We start from the raw sequence: 18,416 nt of genomic DNA, 5'->3' as shown, positions 1-18,416 counted from the left end.
AGCAAATTGAGGGACCTAACTGCCATGAATGTATTTGTTAAAAATTTATAAAGGTTTACAAATGATCAATGGTGGTATACCTGAGAGTAAATTCTATAAAATTATTCTAGTGAGCCAATTACCCACCATTTGCATATATTATAAAAACATATACTGTATTAATTTTGATTAATATAAATAAAATATTCAATCATTTAAATTAATTTATTTTTTTAAAATATAATCATATGATCCACGCTGTGCCATATGGCGGTTTCTCACTGTTACTTTGTTGATAAACACATATCGGTCGTCCAGTCATCAATACACACGTGTATTGGTGGCATAATTTATTTGTTAGTTGCTTCCAACTACTTGGAATAAAGACGGGTTTAATAGTGGGCCATTCACTAGACTTACTTTCTACGAATATGACTCCTTTTCCTCTTTGCTCTTCGTCACTAACTAAAATCAATTCACAACTGCATTGCATTCCTATCTCTGATCTCTGTTCTTTCCTCAAAACCATGGCTGAATCAGTCCTCTTCAGCCTGGCAGAGTCACTCATAGGGAAGCTTGCTTCACTTGCTGTGAAAGAAGCTACTCTGGCAATGGGTGTGTATGATGATCTACAAAAGATGAAAACTATCTCATTCATCAACGCCGGGCTGTCGTATGCAGAGCAAAAGCAGCACCAGAACAACCAGTTGCGTGTATGGCTCACGCAGATCAACCACGTGCTCTCTGACGCCGAAGACATCGTCGATGACTTTGAGTGTGAAGCGTTACGAAAGCATGTTGTTAAAACTCAGGGCAGCGTGTCCAGGAAGGTACGCCGTTTCTTCTCATGTTGTTAAAATGGCACATGAGATTAAAGAAATCAATAAGACATTAGATAAGATTGCAAATGATCGAAACAATCATGGCCTTCAAACCAATGATGTCGATAGGCGTGCCGTGCATACGAGGGAGACCGTGGATCTGAGGGAGACCGTTTCCTTCATAGATGCTTCTGATGTGAATGTGATGATAGGAAGGGAACAGGATAAGGAAAAGATCATTGGACTTTTGTTGCAAGACGATGATGGTGGAAGTCTCTCTGTTATTTCCATTGTGGGAATTGGAGGCTTGGGAAAGACCACGCTTGCAAAGACAGTTTTCAATCATAAAAGGATTGGTGACTCTTTCGAGTTGAAGTTGTGGGTGTATGTGTCCAATGATTTTGAAAGAACGTGCTTATTAAGATCCTCAACTCTAATCCAAACCTAAATAAAGAGAACTATGAGCACCTTGGGATGGAGCAGCTAACAAACAATGTGATAAATATGCTTCGTGGTAAAAAGTTCTTGCTTGTCTTGGATGACGTGTGGAACGAGAATCGTAATAAATGGGTTGAGTTGAAGGGATTAATACAAACAGGTGCCAAAGGAAGTAAAGTCCTAGTGACTACTCGTAGCCATTCCATTGCTGCCATGATGGGCACTAAACCCTCGTACTCCCACCCTTTAGACGGTCTTTCTGAAGTGGATTCCATGACTCAGTTCATCAAATGTGCTTTTCAAGGAGGAGATGAGAAGAAGTATCCAGAATTGTTGTTGATTGGGGAAGATATTGCAAAAAAATGCGAAGGGATTCCTTTGGCAGTGAGAACTGTGGGGAGTTCACTGTCCTCAGTAGTTGATACAGAAAAGTGGAAGTTTGTTAGAGACAGCGAGATTTGGAATTTACCACAAAATGATGGTGACATTTTGCCGGCTCTGAAATTAAGCTATGATCAATTACCTTCGTATTTAAAACGATGTTTCGCTTGCTTCTCCGTTTTTCAAAAGGTTTTTACTATGAGTAGTCATCCTATTTCTTCGCTCTGAGGGGCACTTGGTTTCCTTCCATCGTCAATGCAAAATAAAATATTCGAAGACGGTGGCAAACAAATTTTGCATGAGCTGCACTCGAGGTGTTTTCTTCAAGATTTTATTGATTTTAGTAGTACTTGCACGTTCAAATTACATGATTTGGTGCATGATCTTGCAGTATATGTCTCAAAAGATGAGTTTCAACACGTGAAATCCCGCAGTGAAAATATATCTGAAAATACCCAACATTTGAGATTTGCTGAAGACAATTTGCTTGGTCAAGCTTCCTTTCCTACAGGTTTAAGATCCATTATTTTTCCTCGTGGAGCCAACAATGAAGCTTCCTTGAATTCATTGTTGTCCAGGTGTAAATACCTGCGGTATTTGGAAATAAGTTATTCTGATTACAAGAGTTTGCCTAGCTCCATTGGTAAGTTGAAACATTTAAGATGTCTCATTCTTAAAAATAATACAGAACTTTCAAGACTCCCAGATTCAGTGTGCAAAATCCAAAATTTGCAAATTTTACGACTCCATGATTGCAAAAGCCTAGAAACATTGCCCAAAGGCATAGAGAACTTGATCAACCTTCGCCAGTTGTATTTAACCTTTAAGCAATCTAGTTTTCCAGAGATTGCAAAATGGACTTCTTTAGAAGCTTTATCCTTGGATTCTTGCGACAACCTGAAGTCATTATTTGAAGGGATACAACTTCCTCGTCTTAAATTTTTTATTATTGATTCTTGTGGGAGTCTAGAGTCTTTGCCATTTCATGCCATTCCAAACTTGGAGAATTTGATTATTAACCGCTGTCATAAGTTGGAATTATCGGAAGAACTTGACGATAAAATTCCCAGTCTAAAACTAAAGTTACTTATTCTTAGTGATTTACCGCAACTGGTCACTTTGCCTCACAGGTTGCGAGGATCTTCAAACACATTGCAATGCTTCGGAACTGGCGGATGTGTCAATCTTGAGGAGCTTCCTGAGTGGTTTTCAATTTTCATTTGTCTCAAAACAATTTTAATCCAAAGTTGCCCAAAATTGCTTTCACTCTCTGATAACTTGGATCACCTCACAAAACTTGAATATTTAGAAATTATTCAATGTCCTGAATTATATAAAAGATACCAACCGAATGTGGGAGAAGACTGGCACAAAATATCACACATCAAACGAGTCATCATTTATGTGAAAGAAGAAGAGGAGGAAGAAGAAGAGTAATTCACAGATAAAGTAGTCAAAAGTTTGAAGGTACTAATCTTCTCTTATTAGTTTTTGTAATGTTATTTAGACAACTTCCTTTTTACATTTTGGAGGAAGAGATTTTATTTTTTACATATAATGTTTTTTATTTTCTTGTTTTTTGTACTTTAAAGTTATTTTTGCACATTGTACTTTCTCAATGCTAGTGTTTGAACCTGTTTGCACTTGAGTTCAATTGTTAGACTATCTTTTTATATATTGACAACTGAACACTTGTTTTTTTTTTTTTTTTTTTTTTTCATGCGTTGCTCTTTAGTTCAACCTGTTTGCCATATTGAAGAGAATACTCCCGTCATGGGTTGCTCTTTTAAAAGGTTACTTTTATTTCAAATGATTTTGACTCCATATGAATCTGCATGTATATATGTATGTGAAAGACAATGTCTAGAGATAAAATTTTAGGAAAGAGGAATTTTTTTCTGCGGTTTTTTTTAATATTAAAGTTTTGTTTTAATTGAAAGACCTTGAGCATCTATTTTAAAGGTTGTCATAGATGAACTAATCCGCATAGTGTAGTTCATCTTAGATCAATTAGGATGCCTTTGTTTAATCTCATGTGTGGGACTGGATAAGTGATCTTGAAACCTAAAGATCGTGATGAAATGATAATTTTATTAAAGAGAATGATTGTGTTATGAATATTCAAACGATTTTCATCTTGAGTGCCTCTTTTCTAAATAATGGCATGGGTAGAGAAAGTGTGTTTACTCCAAAAATTTATTAATGTCATTCTTGTGCTTCCATTGTCATTTAAAGTTTATTTTAAAAAATAATCAAGTGTGTTTTCATCTTCAATAAAGACATTTTAAAATATATCTTTTATTTTTTTAAAAACAAACTATAGCAAATATGCACCAATTCTATCACTCATGCACTGCAAATTGGAGTCATCTTAACGATATCCATCAAAGTAAATTGAGGGGCCTAAGTATCATGAATGTATTTGTTAAAAATAAAAACAGTTAAAACGGTTTACAAATGATCAATGGTGGTATACCTGACAGCAAATCCTATAAAATTATTCCAGTGAGCCAATTACCCACCGTATACAATGTACATTTTTTTTATCCAAAATTAATTAGTTAATTGAAAAATATGGAATGGGATAGTCTATCTGGTTTAATATTTTCTAAACACCTCTACTCATTTGAAACAGTGGTGAATTGTACATAAAAACATAAGAAATTTCCAATTGGGTTAAACTATGACCAAAATAATAGCAATTAGTCCTCACAAATGTGTTATTTAGGGTGCAAATCCCACAATTTATATACAAAGAATCTATTCTCAATGTATTTTATAGTGTGTTTTATTTTTTACCAAAAAGTTTATTTGAGATAAGCAAGGCCTCATATACTTAATATATCATTATTTTTCCAAAAATTTTTATTTATGAATTTTTTCTAATGCATGCTTTTTCTTCTTTAATCAATTATCGAAGATTATTAGTAAATATTTTTAGGGTGACAAGAAGCAATTTGCCCATTAAAATTGCGATGAAACTACTGTACAACTGCAAATATCATAGATATTTTACAAAACTTATAAGTTAACCATTGACTATACTTTATTTTAATCTGGATAAATTTTAATAAATATTTATATAAAATAAAATGAATTAGTCTTTTTAGAAATTAAAATAAAATCATGTATCTCTCAATTTTTTAAAATCTCTCATTTAAGTTCTCCAACTTATAAAGTGAAAGTTAATTTTAACTTATTAAAAAATTAATTTACCTCATAAAATAAATAACTTTATCTTAATTAAATTGATGAAATTTTATTCGTAAAAAGTAAAATAATAAATTAACATAATTTTTAATGTAATATCTTAATTTTTTAAATTTATCTAATATAAAATTATTTAGAGCTATTTTTAGACAAATTCAACAAATTTTATCAACAAGTTCTTATCCTTATTCATGTTTTGTAATAAAAGGACACATGTTAAAATATGGTAAACATAGATTTACCAAGAATCCTTATTGAATATGTTTATGTTTTTTTCTTATTCTTCAAATACTACATAGTTTGCTTAAGAAAATCAAGATTTAAAATTAAGATTTGGTCAAAAATTGATGTCAAAAATTGCAATAAACTCATAGTCTTTCACATAGTCAACTCGTACCAGACTTGAGATTCTCAGTTTTATATCGTGGACTAACAGATAGATTATGTTGATTCCCTTTTGACTTTATTTTGTAACTTGATTAACTATTATCTCCTCTCTATGACTTATCATATGATAAAGTATACAGTAACACTATCTCTTACCACGCCTTCAGATGTGCCCATTTACGTTGTTCCTTTTTACATCAGTTATTTGAGAAAATCCACGTAGAAGTTGTGGTTTTTTTAAAAAATAAAATAAAATATATATATATATATATTTTACATCAGTTCTTTAAAAAAATTGACGTAGAAAATTGTTTGGTTTATGTCGCTACTTTTACATCAGTTATCTGAGAGAACCCATGTAGAAGTTACGTTTTTTTTTTTAAATATACTTTGTAAAGGTTTATCGCTTCCGTCATCCAATTCAACCGATGTATAATTTACTTATGGATGGACTCTTTTACAGCAGTTGCGCTACAGAGCTGTTTTTGAAATATTGACCTCAACCTGCAATATTGAAGCTAGGTATGTGTTCTACATCAATGTCATTGTCTCACAATCATATATTATATTATATTTTTTTGTGTGATAGAACCGATTTGCTATGTGCATAAATCTTGTATTCAATTCAAATCATATCAGTTATAATAAATATCCTCAATTTTTATTTGATATGACAAAAATAAAACTATAGTCCATTATACTATTATTGATATATTATATTTAAAAATTTAAATTTGATATAATTAATATAAAATTATATCTGTATATATTTGATTTTAAAAAAATTATATTGTATAATTATTTTACATTCATATTGTATTAAAATAAAATTGATATTTTTTACTTTGCATTATTTATTCACTACACACTGGAATTCACCATTATGCCTAATTAGTCTGGAAACACATTGACTTTTGTGTAGGTCACTAACGTAAAAATATAGTTTCTACAACTGTTCACTACTTAAGAGATGTTAAATTGTGGTAACTGTGTAACAAATGTCTGATAGACTTTTGCATCAGTTGTGTGATAAAACTAATGTCATTAGGCGACCACCTTTGACATTTGTGCATGGACTTTATTTGCATCGATTGTGTGGCAAAACTCATATCATTAGGCAACCACCTTCTACATTTTTCGCATGGACTATCTTTGTATCAGTTGTATGGTAAAACTGATGTCATTAGGCGACTACATTTTACATATTACGCATGTACTCTATTTGCATCGATTGTGTGTTAAAACTGATGTCTGCTCACGACAATCTTTTTCATATTGCGCATAAACTGTATTTAGATTGTTTGAGGTACTAAGGTAATGTCTCTCCTTTACAATTGTCTCGTTATTGTTTCGTGTTAACCATATCTACATCGGTGTATGCAACGTATGATGTTGATACAATATCATGTACACAACTTGTCAAATTTATGTTATTAACCCTTTTCATCTCGCTCACTAATAACTCCTATCCGCATTTGTTAACCTTTTTAATATTTAATCTTAGCCATCCAATTTTAATCTGCCACGGTCAATGGCTCAGTTTTAATTATTAATCACTTATGCAAAAGTTGTGCTTTTAAAAAAAAATACACTTTTTATAAAAAAAAAAAGGGAGGATATTAGAACCTGCCGTGTTCTTTGATCTTGCCGCATAGCCATAATCGCACTTTCAAAGAAGCTTCTCGAATGTTGGGTTTGTACGATGATTTGTCTGGGATGAAATGCATGTCTTCTGTGATGCCCAAGATATTGCTCAAAATTGTGTCTTAAGTGTTGAGAAAAATTGTATCAATTTTCTCTCCTCCGTGTAGATGCAAAATGGGTACTTGCAGAAGCGTATGCAGACAAATATGATATAAGAACAAAATAGAGCAATGATAGAAGAATAATGGCACAAAAATTATGTAACATGATAAAAACTTTTCCAATGTTGAGAAGGAAAAATTCACAGGACCTAGTCTAGAAAATATTTCCACTATGAAAAATAGGATTACAATGATCACTCTCTCAAAGAATATCTCTCAATCTTACCCCACTAGGATAGAATACAATATTTCTCTAGTATCTCACTAGGAACTCTCTATGGTGGTGTAGTTTTTGATGTTTTGGTGTGTCTTCAACTCTTGCAAGTGAACCTATTTATAAGCTCTCAAGAATGCAAGGTATTTAATACAACCAACATAACAAATTTTGCAACCATCAATTAATTGGGACTACTAACTTTCAACCACCACCAATAACCAACAACTATCTTCCTATTTTTCAACCATCAATTAATTGGGACTACTAATTTTCAACTACCAACCATCTTCCTAATTAAGGAAGGAAACTTTCAACAATTCTCCCCTTTCCTGACTTAATTTGCGAATATCATCAATCCTACTCCATCGCAACTGTCTGTGAGCTTTCTGGCTAGAACTACTTTGGTCAACATATCAGACCAGTTATCATTGGTATGAATCATTTCCAGCTGCAATACATCATTTTCCAATGCATCTCGTATCCAATGATAGCGAGTGTCAATGTGCTTTGTCTGGGAATGAAATGTAAGATTCTTAGCCAGATGAATTGCACTTTGATTGTCACAATACAAAACATACCTTTCTTGAACATGACCTAATTCATGCAAGAAGGTTTTCAAATATTTCATCTCTTTGCCAGCTTCTGAGGTTGCAATACACTTTGCTTCAGTTGTTGATAATGCAACATATCTTTGTAACTTGGACTACCAAGATACAGCTCCCCTTGTTGTCACGACCCTTTTTTCGTAAGAAAATGATAACATTATTTTTACACCACTTACTTATTTGAGATAAATAAACAACAAAGAATATAAGTATTAAATTTACTTTTCATTCAAAATAAACAGAACTCCTTATGACAAATATCCAATAGAACAATATAATATTACATTTAGTTCATAATACTTAAATTACTCAACTTCAGCTTCTAATATTCCTCCACTGGCCACTTAGCCTGTGAAGTAGATGCAACACTTGCTACATTTATGCACGTACCACCATACGATCATCGTAGTACACACGCACACAACAGCATAGACAAACATGCAAGGGTGAGCTTACAAAAATAAAATAAAATTATATATAAAGAGAGTAAAATATTACTCATAGCAACAATCCCATGCAATTCCCAGCCTATCTAATGCACAACATGAAAATAGTTTTTAATTGGTTTCATAACCTAAGTAATGTAAAAGGAACCAAGTTGGTCCGGGAGCAACCCATTCCGGTATTTGGATCTAGACAGCACAGCACAACACAGCAACTCAGCATGAACTTACCATTACACGTCTACCCACCTAAACATATAACTCAGTTCTATAATGATGCAAAACATATATCTCAGTATGATGTAGCAACACTAAATTATTTTAACAGCTCAGCTAAGACAAGTTTTTAATTAGATCAGTCAAATCTCAGTATTTTGAATTAATTAACAACAGTTACAGCTTAGAAAATAGCTTTTATTTAAAAGATCTAACAAAATCATATCAAAACTTCTTGTAATAGCATATCAAACCGTTCAAAACATAATTCATAGGCTAAAGTAAGCACCCCTTACCTCAGAACGATGATTCATACCAGATCTACCGAATATTACTTATTTAATTGCAAGATTCACAGAAGATTCAGCTTTAGAACAGAGTTTCTCCTAAAAATACCATGAACTTCTATGAGAAAAAGAAGAAGAAGAGAAACAAATAGTAAATATAACTTCAAACTTATAGAAAATTACTTTAAGTAGAGTCTTAGATCTGGAGTGTGATGAATTCACTTTTTATTATATTTTTACTTGCCTTTTTGGTGCTCCTTAATAGAAAAAATGGACTTAGATAGTGCAAATAATATAGAAATCACATTTTGAGTAAATATCATAGGTTTATTAATTTTTGGTTAATTTGCATTTAATTACATAGATATAGATTGCAATTTTAATTATCTTGATGATTTTGCAGAGTGTCCAAGTTAAATTTGAGAAATCTTGGTCCTTGGATGAAAGTTGCCCCCAAAGTAGCCATTTTTAGGAGCAGAAGTGGCAACTACAGCAAGTCTGGGCATTAAAGGTTCCAAAGTAGCCACTTTCAAGACTAAAAGTGGCAACTCCAGAAGCTCCAGGAACCCCAATTTTGAAGCATGATGTGCGTGGCCACTATTGCCTTTCAAAGTGGCTATGCGCATCCAAAGTTTCCACTTTCAAGACCAATAGTGGCAACTCCAGAAGCTCCAGGACGCTAATTTTGAAGCATTTCTGCGCGTGGACACTATTGGCTCTCATAGTAGCCACGCGCACCAGAGTAGCCACTTTCAGCACAAAAAGTGGCAACTTCAGAGAAGTGGCAAACCTTTCATTCTGCGCGTGGACACTTTCAAGGCCCAAAGTGGACACTTTCAAAGGCAAAAGTGGACACTTTAATGACATGTCATCCACTATAAATATATTTTAGGAATTAGGGTACGACACTTTTACACTTTACACAATTTTTCTTTGCCAAATTGAGATATTTTCCCAGAACATTGGAGTCTTGGGTGACAGCCAATGGTCCTCTATAGGTTTTAATTTCCAAATTCCCTTTTGATTTTTGTTGAATTTACATTAATGCTTCTTACGTTCTTACATTTCTTTCTTTCATTTGTGAAGCCCATCCACATGGAGGGCTAAACTTCCTTGTAATTCCTAGTCAATGCACATGAATCTTGAATTCTTGGGATTAATTGCAATACAAATCTTTCTTTTCTTGAATTTATTGACCCCAATCTTTGAATGAAATGGAATTTGCATGAAGGGAACATTGCTTAATGAACCCTAAATTACCCAACGAAATTCTAATTCAAAATTGCTTAATTTTGATTAATCCTTGAGGTTGCTTAATCTTAGGGATAGAGATTGGAGCCCATTAAGATGCTTAATTTTAATTGGGATGTTAAAGTTAATTTTCGCTTGTTAGATTAACTTAATTCAAGGGAAAGAAAGGGGATTATTGAATCATTTGAAAGAATAATGATGGAACTCATTAATTGACTAGGAATTACTCATTTTAATTGATTGAATTTCACTAGTTTACATTTTGCTCTTGATTAAAATCTGGAAATTGACAAACCTCCCCCCAATTTACTTGCTTTAAAATATATGTTCACACTTGTTCGATGTATGTTCCTAACCAAAAATTCCTTGGAGACGACCTAGGACAACACCCTAGTACTGCATTTATTTCTTTGCATATTTGATGAGGATTAACGACAATCTTTTGCATGACGAATAGCTAAAATTCGTTCCATCAGAGAGAAATCTAAGTTTAGGAAGATTTAGTATGAGAGAAAATGGTATATATGGCCTTAGAACCTTTGAGAAGCTAAAACAAGTGAAAAATTTTGTAACACCCCTATCTATAGAAAAAATTTCAAAATATACTGTTTATAGTGGAAGTTACTATTCACCTGCTACTGTTCACGCGCGGGATCATTGTTTATACCAGTTTGCACTATTTACACGCGGTTTATGCATTGTTCATACGCAATTTTTGTACTGTTCATGCACTGTTTATACGCGGTTTGACTGTTCATGCACTGTTCACAGATACTGTTCATATTTTTTTTTTCAAAACTTCATCTCAATCTCTTTTAATACTACATAATCATTTAATTATCATTTAGTAAGCACAAAAGTACTACAAATTTTTCTCAATAATATACTATAGGCCTGACACTTACAAAAGTAGTTACATACCCTAATGTGGATTTTCTTGAATCTACATCTTCAGCCATGTCTGTGTCTATGTATCCTATTAGTACAGGCTTTTCATTACCAAAACATAAACTTCTTTTGGCAGGTCCTCTCAGGTATCTTAGTATCCACTTCACTGCATTCCAGTGTTCTTTGCCATGATTGGACAAGAATCAACTCACAACACCAACTGCATGGGCAACATCTGGTCTTGTGTGAATCATGGTATACATTTGGCTTCCTACCACACAAGAATAGGACACTCTGCTCATCTCTGTCTTTTCCTCATCACTAGTTGGGTATTGTGCATTCCTCAGCTTAAAATGTCCAGCAAGTGGAACGCTAACAGGTTTTGCGTTATCCATGTTGAATTTCTTGAGAATTTTCTCAATGTACTTCTCTTATGACAGCCATATTAACTTCTTGGAATGATCTCTGATCACCTTTATCCCAAGAATTTGTTTTGCAAGACCTAAGTCTTTCATAGCAAAAGACTTGCTTAGAGCATTCTTCAAACCAGCAATCTTGGTCTAATCATGCCCTATAATCAACATGTCATCAACATATAAAAGCAGTATAAGAAAAGTTCCATCTTCATTCCTCTTGATGAACACACAATGATCACCAGTTGTCTTTTTGAAATTGTGTTCAGTCATAAAGGATTCAAACTTCTTGTACCACTGTCTAGGTGCTTGTTTCAGATCGTATAAACTTTTTTTCATATAACACACTAAGTGTTCATTGCCTGGTTCTTCATAGCCTTCAAGTTGCTCCATATAGATTTCTTCTTTGATGTCTCCATGCAAAAATGTAGTCTTGACATCAAGCTGTTCAACTTCTAAGTCTAGACAAGCTGCCAGACCCAAAGCTATTCTTATGGAGGAATGCTTCACCACTGGTGAGAATATCTCATCAAAGTTAACTTCTTTCTTTTGATTGCACCCTTTCACAACAATCTGAGCTTTGTACCTTGATCTTTAGCTTTCGTCTTCAATTTTGAGTTTATACACCCATTTGTTCTTCAAGGCCTTTTTACCTTTGAGCAGATTAACCAGCTCATAAGTTTGGTTTTTGTGTAAAGAGTTCATCTCTTCTTCCATAGCTTTAATCCATTCTCCTTTTTCATCTGTCTCCATAGCTTCTGATAAGTTATGGGGTTCACCATTGTTTGTCAATGTGATATACTCTTTAGGAGGATATTTGGTGGATGGCTTTATGACTCTACTGGAACATCTTAATTCAGCTTGCATCTGGTGCTCTATTGGCTTAGGCTCTTGTTGTAATTGTGGGTTTGACTCCATTTGATCAAGATCTGTATCTTCATCTATCTGATCAGGATATGCCTGGTGTTGTTCGTGAGCAGGATTTGTCTGCTAGTGCAACTGATCTGGTTGCTGATCAAGATTTGTTTTTTGAGGAATTTCTCCCCCTGAATCACTAGAAACCTTAGGCTTCAGTTGCCTTTTCTGCACAATATCTTTAATCGTTTGATCTGTGAAAAATACAACATCTCTGCTTCTAACAATTCTTTTGTTGATAGGATCCCACAGTCTGTACCCAAATTCATCTTTGTGAGACCCAAGATATATGTATTCCTTGGTCTTACTTTCATTTTTTAGAATGTGTACGAAGGCTCTGCATCCGAAGACACTCAAATGGTTGAAGGATGTCTTCTTCTTGTACCACACGTTCTCTGGGATTTCTCCTTTCAGGGGTTTTAAAGGTGTCTGGTTGATTAAATCGACTGCAGTCTTCACATCTTCACCCCAGAAAGACTTGGGTAGGTTTGCATCTTGCACATACATCTAACCTTCTCTTCAATTGTTCGGTTCATTCTCTCAGCTACACCATTTAGGTGAGGAGTCTTTGGTGGGGTCTTCTCTAGTCTAATCTCATACGCCTTGCAATAGGCTTTGAATGGACCTTTGTATTCTCCACATTGTCTGTTCTCAGACACTTCATCTTTTTTCCAGTTTCACGCTCAACCTGAACATGAAATTCTTTGAATGCTAATAGTACTTAATCTTTGCTCTTCAGTAAGTACACCCATATTTTTCTTGAGTGATTATCAATAAATGTGACAAACTAAGAAGTAGAAGTGCTTGCAACTCGTCATCAATCTTCATGTCTATCTTTGTCAAATTATTGACCAAACCCTTAAATGTGTTCAAGTGCTTTATCATGCTCTGACTATCTCTCTAGTCGCCCTTCACCAGCTTTCTAACAAGAAACGCCTTGTTCCTAGGAGTTTTCTATTAAATCATGGACTCAAGTTTTGACTATAACTCATAAGCATTAGTGTAAGTAAACACATACTCGAATAAACTTCTATCAATATACTTTCCAATCATAGAAACAACTTTTTGATTCGAAAGCTCTCAATCTTTCTTAATCTTACCTGCTGGCATTTCTTTGCAAGAAATAGGTTTCTGTATATCCTTGCAGTATAAGTGATCCTCCATCATAGGCTTTCAGTATGAATATTTACTTGTAGTCAACTTGAACATGTCTCCATCATATAAGACAGCAGCAGTAGAAGTTCCTTCCATCTTGGATCGCTTAGGCTATGCTCCCCAGTTGAACCTGAGAGCTTTGATGCCACTGTTGGGAAAAATCATATCAATTTTTCCTCCTCCGTGTAGATGCAAAATGGGCACTTGCGGAAGCGTATGCAGACAAATATGATATAAGAACAAAATAGAGCAACGATAGAAGAATAATGACACAAAAATTATTTAACGTCTCCACTATAAACAATAGGATTACAATGATCACTCTCTCAAAGAATATCTCTCAATCTCACCCCACTAGGATAGAATACAATATTTCTCTAGTATCTCACTAGGAAATCTCTCTAGTCTCTCACTAGGAACTCTCTATGGTGGTGTAATTTTTAGTGTTTTGGTTTGTCTTCAACTCTTGCAATGAATCTATTTATAGGCCCTCAAGAATACAAGGTATTTAATACAACCACCAACAACTACCAACTACATCACAAATTTTCAACCATCAATTAATTGGGACTACTAACTTTCAACCACCACTAATAACCAACAACTATCTTCCTATTTTTTAATCATCAATTAATTGGGACTACTAACTTTCAACAACTAACCATCTTCCTATTAATTAAGAAAGGAAACTTTCAACATTAAGCCAGGGAGAAAAGATACGTGAATTATATTAATTCTTATTATGCTAATAATTTGAAATAAAATGCATTTTTGGTAGTTATAATTATATGTTACTTAATTATTTCTAACAAATTTTATTCAAATTAAATCATTATAAAAAAATAATAAAGAGTTTTCGTTTGCTATATTTTAAAAATATATATTATATTAAGTTTGATTAATATAAATAAAATATTTTATAATTTAAATTTAATTTAATGTTTTTCAAAACATAATCATATTATAATAGTTTTTTAGTTTTATAGTAAAGTTTAAAATAAAATTAACTAATAAAATATTATTAAATAATGTAAACATTAGCGTAGGCATACTGCCATATTGAAATGCAGTCGAACATCAAAACATCACCAACTAAAGGCTGTTGGATGACCCACGCTGTGCCATATGAAGGTTATTTACTAACATTGTTACTTATGTCCAATATTTTGTCAATAACATTAAATACACTCGTGATTTGATGAAATAGACTTTTTTTCAAGATCTGACGCCACCTCCAAATGTTTCTCAACATTGGATTCATCAGCTTCAGCTTCGGCAGAGTTCCAATCACACATCTCCTCGTACCCACAAACCCTAGCCTCATGTTTGTAATTACGAGATTCAGAATCGTTTTGAGAGATTATAATTATGCCTAAACTATGAAAGTTGTTATCAAATTTGTATATATAGGTTGACTGTTTTGGTTAAGGATTGGACAATGGTGTTTAGGCTAGTTAAGTCTAATTCCATTTCATTTTCAGAGGCAATATTTGCCCAAGATTTTTTGGGTAAACTACTCAGGCTTCCCTGTTGGATGGCCAAGAGAATACTGATTGGTAAAGCATAATCTACTTTTGTTTGTTTAGATATATATATTTTATCCATGTTCTGATTGGTAAAACAAGGGATGAATAATATATATTTTATGAACACTTTTGTACAAGACAGGTAGATGGAATATATATTAGAATGGACAAAAATTATGCATAACTGCACATAAAGAGATTTCAAATATAGACTTAATTTTTTTATTATGTAGAGCTATAATTTAGTTAATTTGCTAGATTGATTTGAAGTATTTTTGGCACTTTAATCCTCTAACAATTCTTGGCACAATTATAGGGATTTTCTTTGCACCAACTTTTTCCTTTGTCGCAACCGGGCGATCGCAACGGTACGACGGATGACAAACTTGTTCCAAAATATCAGAGGAGTCGCCACCAAAGTTTATTTTTAAGAAAAACCTTGGAAAACTTAAATATAATACGATCTTTGAAACCAAAAAATGAGTTCGGGAGTCATTTACGTGTAGGGAAGGTATTAGCACCCTACAACGTCCGTTTAAAAAACGGTTACCTAAAATTAATTGTACAAAATTATTCTAATTTTGAAAAATATTTATTTAACCCCTAAACATTAATTATTTTATTTTAGAAGAAGAAATATTATTTATTGAAATATTATTCGGGTTATTTTAAAAAATATTTTGACTTGACGGGTACGGTTCCCGCTCCTACGTATCCCCGGATGCAATGGGGAACTCAAAGCCACGTAGTTCTATCTAAAAATTATGAAATTAGTTGATTATAATTAAGTTTAGTAAAAGAAAAATTTATTTTAGAATTAAAATCATTTTTCGTAAAAATTATGATGTTTAGGATACAAGATAATGCAGTTATACATGTACCTTACGAGAAAACAATACAGAAAGTGAAGAAAGATTACACAACTATACTGCAAATCATTAAGAAATATTTTATTCGTAAATAGAGTATTTGAATTTTAATTTTGATTATGATTAATATTGAAAGAAATTTAAGATAGCGTAAGCTATACATAAACTTCTTATAATTTATTAGACTATCGAAGGCAATGTAAATTACACATCGATATTATAAAAATTTATAAAATGAATAAATTATAGTAATTTAATTTATCAAAATTTGAAACATGACTTAAGAAAGAAAGAAAAAATTATTTGAATTGATTAAAGAAGATACTCATTTAATAAAAAACATTAAAAATTTTATTTGATAGATTTATATTATATAAAACCTAAGGTAACGTTGGTACACATAGATTTTGACAATTTATAACGCATAAATGTAGAGTCGCTACACATTAGCATTATAAATTATTTCTTAATAAAATAATCTAGATTTAAATTAGTTGATTGATTTGTAAATTAGTATTTAGAAGAGAAATACATCTTGCATTATTATTAAAGTGATTAACTAATTAATTAATGACAATATATGATAAGTTAATATTGCATAAAGTCTTGGTAACGTAGGTACACATAGACTTTATCAATTTATAATACATGACGATAGAGAAGCTATACGTTAGTATTATAAATTGATACAATTATATTATTATTTATTAATTAATTATAAAAAAAATAAGTAATTTAGTATTCACAGTATAAAATAAAATAATCATAAATATAAAATTAAATCGCATTAATATGATACAAATATACAATAAATAAAATAAAAGATAACAATCCTAAAAAATAAGATATATTTTTTAGGTAAATAAAAGATAACAATTTATAATAAAATAAAAGATAACAATCCTAAAAAATGTGTAAAATGTATGATGAAGCTTACTTGATGTTCTTGAAAATTTTTGCTTGCCTCTTGTTCTTCCTCCTTTCCACTAACCTTTCTTTCTCTCTATTTTCTCTTTTTCTCTCCCCGTTTTAGAATGCCTCCTCTCAAAAAAAATTTTAGCCTCCTCTGATGTCTCCCCATGCTCCATGGTCTTTTTTTCCTTTTATTGTTAGGGTTTTCACCAAAAGGCCCAAAATTCTAAATTTTTCCTTTTTTATGTATAAAGTAACATTGGTTCAAGAATTTAATTATTTGTCATATTCTATTTTCCTTTTAAAAATTAATTCTGAAATTTTCCTATTTTATTAAGACAAATTTTTGTTTTTTTATTTTTTTTTGTTTTTTTTTAAACCTTTTGATTCCATTCTTCTTTTGTAATATTAAAATTCAGATTTTTTATTTTTTTATTTTTTCATTTTTATTTAAAAAAAATTTAAATCAAAATTTTAGTGTTCACAGTTGCCCCTCTTTACTCAGTTTTTATCAAAAAATATGTATGAACAAGTTTCATATTAAAGTGATAAAAATTGAGTAAAAAAGTGAACTAATTTTGGTTTAAAAATGATAAGATACATTAAAAAAAAGTCAACACCAGAAGCTATTAGAGAAACCATGATTTTTTATGGTACTTAACAAATAATAACAAGAATTATGAGACAACATTATGCTTTGACTAAAAACTAAGATTGCCCGGCAGATAATGGACTTTAGCCAAAAATAAAAGTTGCACGTAAAGTAAATCAAGTTCTAAACTTTTGACAATAAAGTAAAAGGAACCAGTCAGGTTCTGGGGTTTTGACAAAGAAGTGAAATGTGCTAGTTAGATGCTGAGTTTTTTGAGAGAAAAGTAAAATGTGTCATTTAGGTTCTGGACTTTGATAGAAAAGTGAAAGGTGTCAGTCAAGTTCTGAGACTTTAACAAAAAAGTGAAATGTGCCAGACAGGTTCTGGGCTTTGACAGAAGAGTGAAATGTACCAGGCAGGTTCTAGGCTTTGACAGAAAAGTAAAATGTGCTAGTCAGGTTCTGGGTGTTGACAGAAAAGTGAAAAATGTGCCAGTCAGGTTCTTGGCTTTGACAGAAAATAAAATGTGCCAGTCAGGTTCTGGGCGTTGACAGAAAAGCAAAAAATGCCAGTCAGATTCTAGGCTTTGACAGAAAAGTAAAATGTGCCAGTCAGGTTCTGGGCTTTGAGAGAATGCGAAAGATGCTGTCAAGTTTTAGGCTTCGATAAAAACATAAAGGGATCAGGACAAGAAAGGTAAAAACAAAGACAGAAAAATAAAAGGTTGATCATGTTCTGGATTGCAAAAGAAAATAAAAGGATAGTCATCCTCTGAACTTTAATAGTAAGAGTAAGACAGAAAAATAAAGACATCAATCAACTTCTGAATTTTGATGAAAAGTAAAGAACTCAGTTAGATCATAGCCTTGCACTGCACATAAAGATTGTAAAGCAGATAATGAATTTAAATTAAACTTCACAAGGTGATAATAGATAAAAACAAATGCATGCTAATGTAATGATGCGATTGCATAAACTGGATGAATGTTAACACTTGGAATGAAATTTATTGAATGATGAGGTCCAACGCAATAATAAGACTTATTAAATCAAAACAAGCTTTGTCCTTTTTATTTTATTTTATTATTTTTTTTTTATTTTTTTTC

General features: G+C 32.3%; 1 pseudogene; it reads left to right on the top strand.

The window, feature by feature from the left end:
* The first annotated feature begins 506 nt into the window (after positions 1-506).
* Positions 507-3,056, top strand: LOC113871421 (annotated as a pseudogene).
* The last annotated feature ends 15,360 nt before the right edge of the window (positions 3,057-18,416 follow it).

Source organism: Abrus precatorius, unplaced genomic scaffold (assembly GCF_003935025.1).
Source record: "Abrus precatorius isolate BTA unplaced genomic scaffold, Abrus_2018 Scaffold7, whole genome shotgun sequence".
NCBI classification, from domain to species: Eukaryota; Viridiplantae; Streptophyta; class Magnoliopsida; order Fabales; family Fabaceae; genus Abrus; species Abrus precatorius.
This window is presented reverse-complemented; position numbering and strand designations above follow the sequence as displayed.